Below are 8,488 nucleotides of genomic sequence, written 5' to 3' on the forward strand. Positions count from 1 at the left end.
ACAGATTAAACCAGCCAGCTCTCTAAAGGCAGTTTATCTAATGGAGAAAATGTGGTATGCTAATTGAGAAATTCTGATGGTAAAATTATATTTAACCCTCTCTCTCTCTCTCTCTCTCTCTCTCTCTCTCTCTGCTAGAGGATTTTAGTTTGGTTTGATGAAATCAAATGGCTAATCACAGCCATAAGCTGTGCGATGTTAGCTGAGTCAAACAGTGTTTGCCATGCTAAAAGGTAATTGTCTCGGAAAACTTTGTCGATGACAGATTCAATTCCATTTAGTAAATGTTTAATAAATGCTGAACAAACAGGCAGGCCTATCTCACTGTGCTTAGAAAACAAAGGGAAACTTTAATTGCTTTAATCATCTCTAGCTTTGACATTGTTATTGGCCTTAAAAAATAGCAGTTAACAGAAACTGTCCTGCTGAGGAAATTGAACCACATTTGGAAAACGATCCGTAATTAAGATAGGGGCATCCCAGGCAGCGAGGTCCAAGCAAACTATTGTGACTAGGAAAAACATTCCAAGTCATACAAAGCTATTCAATTAACAGAAGGACCCAAGGAAAACAACCTCCCTATTATGTATCACTTACTTTAATCAGATCGAAAGCGATTGTATTCCTTTTTTGAAAATCCCTTAACACAAACATGTTAATTAACAGATAGAAGGGTGGAAAGATGTATTTTTCATTAGTGGGTAAAATAATGTTCCCCTTTAACATCAAGGAAAATCAACTGCTTACTGCAGTTAAACCAGTCAGCGGTGTAAATTCCCTGCCAGCGTTTTTATTTAAAACCTCATTAATGTGTTTCAACCCTGCATAGCTGTACTTTTAATCTGCACTAAAAGGAAATAATGCGTTTCCTGCTTTATTTACCAGCCTTACTTAACAAGTGTTCCTGTACAATTAGAATTGTTAATAGATCTGAAAACAAAAGGACTTTGAAGGTGGGAAAGTGCTGACATTATTTCACAAGGGAAAAACACTCTTGAGAAAAAAGATCTGCTGTAAACGTAGTTTCCTGGAACCCAGGCACTCTGCAATGTTGGTCTCTCTCATTAGAAATGCCATGCACAGGACATAAATCAAGGCCCGTAAAACATTTCATTGCCACACAACACTAAATTACACACTTGCTGGTTGGCCACACTGATTGTGTTTAAACATTGTAATTTTACTTTATTCCCATTAAATCTATGCAAAGTTTTACAATCAATAAACAGAGTATCTGTAATAAAAGTTAATAAATGTCAGAATTTGCATTTGAAAAAAAAAACTGCCTGCTACATTTTTGCAAATATCAATCTATGAACCTTCAACATTTTGTCAAACAAAATGCTAATTGTACCTTTAGGAATTTAGGAGACAAGTGACAAGAAATGAGATGCAATGTCCTTTGGAATCAGGAAATCAGCTAAGGTAGAATACATTAAGTGTGAGGCCAGAGCAAAGTGGAGGAGGACTGTTTTCGTGCAAATCAAAAGGATTATGTAGTGTGTTACAATGAGCAGTGACAGGAGACAGACTGATCCGGCAAAACATTAATACCACCTTGTGGTTTTAATGTTGTGGTGGACAGGGGTCAGGACTGGAAAGATTTAATGCTATTAGTCTAGTTATTTTCAAAGAGTAGCATTTAGCATTAACAGACTAATAGTGTCAGGCTGACCTTTTATTAACATTAGTATTTAGCTTAAATGACACATCAACAGCTCTAAATCAGGAAGGAAACTGTTGCTACTTTATCATCTAACCTCTCAATCTAGTTATTAGTCAAAGCATTGTCTGCTAAATATTACTGACCCAACTATACCAGGGTTTTGTTTTTTTAATTTTCAATTTAAAATCCATAACAGCACTTTATTAATTGCAGGAGATTAGGTTTGTGTACATTTATTTATGACATTGTTCCAAATGACTGAAACTCAATATCACATGTTTTAGGGGGGCAGCAGGAAAAAGTTGCAAATGCAAGATTGGATAAGATTTAACATTTATTTGGAGTCGTGTTTCTAGCCACCTGGTGAATATCAGTTGTGATTAGTATCAGCAATGACATTAATCCAGTACATTGGGCCAATGTATGGTAAGTTAAACATCAACAAACTTCAAATTGCTCTACTGATAATCAAACCAAACTAAATGTACTGTAAGTTGCTCCACACTACTTTTACCAGGATCAACAGGCAATTAAACTGTCAAGAATCAGTCACGTGTAGCCATTGTTATTGTACCACTTTGATCCTGATCTTGTGTACTTATCACGATCACGGTATGATATTATGTCGCATGATATGATAGAAAAACTTTACAGTTATATTATAGTTTTGTGCAAGAAGTCATTCTTCATTTCAGTATTAAAGCTGTAATACATCAAAAAGTCTGTGCAGGACAGCCCAGTGTGCTATGATGTCTCTCAGTTTGCCATACAGGTCACTATGCTCTGCTGAGTTAATAAACTATGCATCCAACAACAATGATTATTCATGTCATTCTTCAAAGGTCCTTGAGCGGATCTCAATGCAGCAGTGATTCAACCTTTCGTATTAATTCAAGCTTGGCTAAGATTGTACCATCTGGGCCCTTGTACTTCATGATTAATGCCAAAGAGTTGATTCATATGTGCAACTGGGGTTTAATAAACAGGGATTTCAGAGTTAAATGGCACATACAAATGCTTGGGATGAACTCATTCATAGTATCTAATTTGTGTTCTTAGTAATAAAGCCCACTCATAATTGTTCACTACAAACATTTCCAGATACACAAATGTAGGGATTTGGTGATTAACATAATGTGTTTCTTCCAGAGTGAAAATAATCCTACAATTCTAAGATGCCTTCAGACATATGTACGTAAGATTCTTTATTTGGACCAAATTAACTTACTACTGGTACAGCATGATTAACATGGGTATAAACAAATTACTGTTCCTCATTGTTTAGATTAATGGCCAAAAAACTTTTTCCTTTTAAAACAATGTTGTTTGTACTAGACATTATGGCTTGGCAAAATTAACTTTGTAATCCTTCTCTTGCTCTATTTCAATGTCACACTACTTGCTGCAGACTTCATAAAGGAAGGTATTATCGATGCTGATAGTATCCCAATCTAATGCAGACGCACCACACAACAGTGACCTCTACAGGAACACATAACACATCAACTGCAATGCTTGCTGTAATTCCCTGACATCTCTCTGCAGATATTTTCAGTGACCCCAAAATGGAGATTTTGACACAAAGTCATATGATTTTGATATTAAAAATGAAAATATTTGTCTGAATTTACTGAATTTGAATGTACTGAATTTATTTTATTCACTATATTAGGAAGCGGTCAAACTGTTAAATTGTTATTATACATTGTTTGACTTAAAATATTATGGTGTTATTTATTACTTTACTTTGGAATCTTTGGGTCTTTCTTAAGAACTAATTAGGAATCACAGAAGTGCAAATGTTTGCAGTGGTTACACTAAAAAGTATGACGTTCTTGATGTCGTGATTTTACTACAAACTGGAAACAGCAGCAGAGCAAGGCAACAAGTCATTATGGCAAGGTGTGATGCAAACAGGTGAGTTTGCTGCATATCAAAAAGTAATACCCTCACACACACCAACCCTCTGCTTTTAGTTGAGGACAAAGAACAGTGCAGATCAGTGTCTGTAGTGTGGTAGGGGAGGAATGGGAGGGTGCCAAGCCTCGCAAACCACAGCCAAGTGCAGGATCACAGAGGAGGAATGAATGATGCTCAGATAAGGGACAAAGTAAAGAGGGCAGACCAAACAGGAAAACTAAGAAAGAAGAATGTGCTGGGCGTTGCCTGCCTGAGCAGGAAAATGTGCAGAATATGAAAATGTCACATTCTATTTGAGTTTGTGTTGTGTTTTATTTTAACCTATTTATTTATCTATTTTTTGCCCAATTAAAAATCACGAAAAAACACCCCAGTTCAATGTAGAAACACAGAATATATAAGTAGAAGGAGCACAGACAATGCAAATCCATTTAAATACAATGTTCAAATCTTGAATCATATTACGACCAACATCATACCAACATTGTAAACCAACATCTAAATAGGGTTTAAGATGAGGTTTATAATCATCCACCCCAATCAATATCTACTTATATTATTAACATTATTAACATTATAATCTCATATCGGGGATTCCTACACCCAGATCGGGTTCACAATCAAATGCATTGCTTCAAGGCCCATTTGTCCACCAAATACTGCACGAATCTGTTGAGATTTTGAAAGGGCTAGCTGAAAGCAAGACAGGAAAATGAACTAACTAGGTGGAAACATGTACTGTAACTTCTTTAGTGGAAGCAATAAATCTGTGCTGAACACTTTTACTGCAAGGTGATGCATCTGTAACAGATTTGTGGCGTGCTAATGGACACTTTCATTAGAAATAAATGAACTAAACACTTAAAATATGATATGTGTTTGGATGTATTCACAACACAACTACAGATCCTAAAATGTAAAATTACTAATCAGGAATAGGGCCAGAGTGGCAAAAAAGGTAGGATCATCTCCCACACAAGGGACCAGGAAAACACAAGCTATGTTGTACTCCCCTTTTCTCCTTTATGTATTCAAATTCACTTCCGCAGCATAAAATTCTCCCAAGAGACAGCATTGTCCTCCTGCGTGTCCCTTGGGCTTCCCATCTCTCAGTAACATCTCTTCACTCCAACACAATTTAGCCCTACACCTAGCAGACAGACTTTTTCCCCAGTACCCTCCTTTTTAAATAGTTCGATGCAATCCAATGGAAATTAATTAAAGTGCTTTTAAAAGACACCACTGAACACACAGAATGTTTAAAGGCTTTGCACAAATTACTCCAGTTCTCAGTCTTTCACTAGAACAGTCTGAAACAAATGTACTGAACAGCCTTTCACTGGTTTAACCCTCTGAACAATAATCTCTGTTGTGTTATTATGTGTGCGAAGAAAGGGTATACACATTTTTCCCTCTCTCTGTCTCGCTGCATTCAGGAAACTTAGCAATAGAATAGAATAGCAAATTTTACACTGATGGCTGAGTAGCAATCGTAGTTACAAATGTATGAACACTATACTTTCATAATAATGCGGTCCAAATGCTTCGAAAGGCGCAGAGGTTTGCTCTACTGAACTTGAATGAGTGGTCCTTGATGCATAAACTAAGCATAAGACCAATTCTATAGCAATGAGGCCTTTCTGAATGAAATGAAAAGCCTTAGGCATCAGAGTTAATACATTAATACAGTGGACGACTAACAGAAAAAAATAGTAAGAGGTAAAAAAAGAACAAATGAGAGAAAACAGCAGTGAAATAATTCTGTATTATACAGTATTTGAACTGCTTCTCATTGAAGTTGTGATCATAAGCAAGTCAAAAGATGAGGATTTGAGGTAAAAAATAAATGAATATAAAAGAGCAGTGCAGACTTTCTCTCTGATATGATGAGGGGTTCTGCTAGAGACTCTCACGACAGACAAGTCATCACATAAACCACTTTGTGCGAGTGATTCCAAAGTACTACAATATTATCATATCTATTCACTGCTAGCATGATGCAAATAGGCTCAATGGCATGCTTGCCTCTACAAAACTCTCCCACAGGGTTCTAATAAAACAGTACAATTTCCCACTCTCCGTTTTCCCTCAGAAACACACCAGTCTGAAGCCCTGTGATCTGCGACAGACAAAATGAGACGCAGCAGCTACAACAGAACTGAGACACAGCCAGAGTATTCCCTGTGCTCCCTGAATAGATAATGCTTTTCCTTCACATTCCTTTATTCTTTCAAAAAGAATGCATCAGAGGCCAAATATTAATTCTTCTCGTCATATGGAGGAGCTACGCAAGTGGCATACTAGGATGGGCTTTTGAATGATTAAGAGAACACATAAAGGGTTTCTTGTGACGCTTTGAACTTTCTGCAGAGTTCTGAGCACTCTCAACTTATTCCCCACTCTGCAGGAGACTTGATGTTAAAAGACAACATTAATGAAATCTCTGTAACAGGTAGAGACAGATGGATTAATGCAATCTAAACACAGCAAGCCTCACAGACCTGGCTCTGGCTAGCAGGTGAATAGGGAAACACTTTTCCTCACTTTTCCTCTTTCCTCACACCATGAATCTCCTTTAAAGAAATGCCAATAGATCTGATTGCCTAATTCTCTATTCCCTCGCTCCCTCCCCAGTCCCATGAAGATGCATGTGTGGGGATCACTTCAAGGAATGACATTGACTGGGCAACTGCTGACTTGCACCAATGTTTGTCCTTTGATGTGAGAGATCAAATCAATGTATACGGCGTTCTGCGAGCTATGCGCAGGCAGATTAGCATTAGCCCGAAGGTGCCTGCTTGCCCTCAATCATTAGCGTTTACATCTGACTCTCCAAACAAGCAGGATTTGCTCGGTACAATGGTGCTTTGCATTGATGGCTGCAAAAACATAACAATACATAAAATAGAGGGTAATGTAAGGCTGTCATAATGAGATTACACCTACATAAGCCGAAGACACTGGCTGACACTGACATTTCTTATTGGCGAGAGCTGCGTTATTTGTCAATGGTCCGATGTGCAACGGTGCCTTCACATGGAAAATATCACGATGAGATCTCCTGAGTGCTTAAGTCAGATGAATTGAGTGTTCTTGAACACTGATAAAGGTTGATTTCGGGTTGTGCCAACACTATTGTGGCTAAACTAATGCGGAATAATTGTCATATATTGTCCTGTCAAATCCCAGAACAAAGACGTATTCAATGCCATAAAGATTACCTTTGCGTCACAGAGGAATTAGCATATTGTATCGATATCGGAGTATATTTAAACATATTTTCTGACAAAGGCATATCTTAAGTGCCCCGTCAATGTTAAGACTGAAGTACCGAAACAATAATTGTGTAAAGAAACTATTAAGGGGTGCCACTTTGAGATTAAAAAGGCATTAGAATCTTGGCAGTGCATATCTGCCACATTTGAATTCATACTGTTTGCCTGTAACTTCATGCTAATGATCAAAGTTGAGGGGGGATTCTCCTGAGTGCAAGTTATGAAGATGAGATGAGGAGAGAGAGGGAATGGGAGAGGGAGAGAGAAACTGCTTTGCTGCCCGGCTTTGAACACTTTTACACTTTCCAACAAGCTTTGTTTTTTAATTGGCTGAAATTAATCTTAGGGATGTAGATGCCTGATTTGCATTCATTAAAACCCAACCAAAAGAAGTCATGCTTAATTCCAATCAAATTTGCTTAATTATGCATGGCGAGATATTCCCAAATGAGCTGTGGATTTTTGTTAGACCCTTTTTTTGTTTCCTATAGCAAATAAAATGTAATGAAGCTGTCTTTTTGTGTTTTACTGAATGTTGCAGAGCATATGAGGAGCACCTTGAGCCTGGGCTGAAAACAATATTACTGCTAAAGTAATTATAAGAATCTGCATTTTTCATTGTTAATTGTGGATGTCAGCATCATTAATTTTAATTTACAGCAGGCAATAAAATTAAGAATACTTTGTGCTGATGTTTTAAATCATGCCTGTGAAGGGGACACATAATGCAACTTAAATCTCAAGTAGATATTGATTGGGGTGGATGGTATTTTCTATGAATCTTAAATAGGCAGACGCTGGGAATCTGCTTGAGACTTCACTTTTACGAGTTAACTCCAGCACCAGATAGCACAAGTGCAATACAATTAAAGAAGTGTCAGTTTATGCACACAGGCATATGTGCTCGTGCACGCACACACACTCAATCAACAAACTGCATAACAACAGAATGATGTTGAACCAGATAACAACCAACAACTCATAAAGGAGCATATTCAACACAGTTTGATCTAACCAACACTACTCACTTTATGGGAGAAACATTAGAATAAAAACAGCCCTACATATAAAAAACGCAATAAATGTGCATCGTATTAGGTTTTCTCAACGGTTTTCAACAGTACTTGTTTAGATGTTTTGACAGTCATATTAATTACATTGTCTGACATTGTCAGACTGTTTGTACAGGCAGAGTCAAAACAGAATGGAGGAGTTTGAGGTGCGGTACTGTACAGTACATGGTCTATGGGGGATGACATTATGTGTTTCTGCTCCAACACTTGATTTATAGCTTCATTTGGACTGCACTTCTACGAAACACATCCTGCTGCTGCAGGAGCTTTAGTGCATTGTAGTCTGAAAACAAAGGAAGAATAAAATTGATCTTTCTGGACACACACAAAATCAATGAATGGCTATTTCCTGTTCCATGCCATGTTAGTCCAACTGACTTGTTCAGTTCTTGAACTTTCCTTGTGTCCTCCTTGCCGGGGAGGAAAGGTCTTCAGAGTTCAGTGGAAACATAAAATGATGTCATTTCAAATTCTTTAGACCATCCAGAGAATTCCTCTGCTTTGAAAATATTGAGAGGCCCTTTCTTTTGGCTTGTTTGCTCATTACTACGGAA

The sequence above is a fragment of the Channa argus genome, chromosome 9, assembly GCF_033026475.1.
Source record: "Channa argus isolate prfri chromosome 9, Channa argus male v1.0, whole genome shotgun sequence".
Lineage (NCBI taxonomy): Eukaryota > Metazoa > Chordata > Actinopteri > Anabantiformes > Channidae > Channa > Channa argus.